This window comes from Ceratina calcarata, unplaced genomic scaffold (assembly GCF_001652005.2).
Source record: "Ceratina calcarata isolate Rehan_Ccalc_2016 unplaced genomic scaffold, ASM165200v1 scaffold235.2, whole genome shotgun sequence".
Classification (NCBI taxonomy): Eukaryota; Metazoa; Arthropoda; class Insecta; order Hymenoptera; family Apidae; genus Ceratina; species Ceratina calcarata.
The window spans coordinates 23,394-24,029 of record NW_017145399.1 but is presented as its reverse complement, the minus strand read 5'-3'; positions in this window follow the sequence as shown (position 1 = coordinate 24,029).

Here is a 636-nt window from a genome sequence, read left to right as displayed (position 1 = left end):
TTCCAAATAATATATTAAATGATACATGAAATTGTATATGGAAAATTGAATTGGTACGATTGTAGAAGGGTCTAAATTCGGCTGTTAAATTAGTTGTAAATCCGTTTTAAACTGGAATCAGATCGGGATTATCTTCAATTAGAACCTTTCGCATTATCATAGGAGGAACGGGATGACTATGCACACCGAGGCGGTATTAGCGATGCATGCATTGTTTGCACGTATCTATTATAATTCGCATTGCTCAAATAGGGTACCGGCGATGCATAATAAATGCAAACAGCAATAATTATTCAGGGCAATTGGTCAAATGTTTCTCGTTTCCTGTAGAATAGAGCCCTTCCTGTTCGCAAATTTCCGAATTGGATATGGATCTAATTTCTAAACCGGTTCCAAGCACAACAAACCTAATCCCCTTTACAACCTGCTGTTTATCAACAAATTGTAAACACGTCAATCAAACATGATAATTGAATTGTAAATGAAATTCAAAAAGCTATTCGTATTATCATCAATTCATATTATCGTACATTAAAAAATGTGCATTATAAATTAAATTCAAAGAGTGATTAAAAATAATTGTATAAAATAAATTAATATTATTTAAATTATTATTATTTCGAATTATGTTTAATT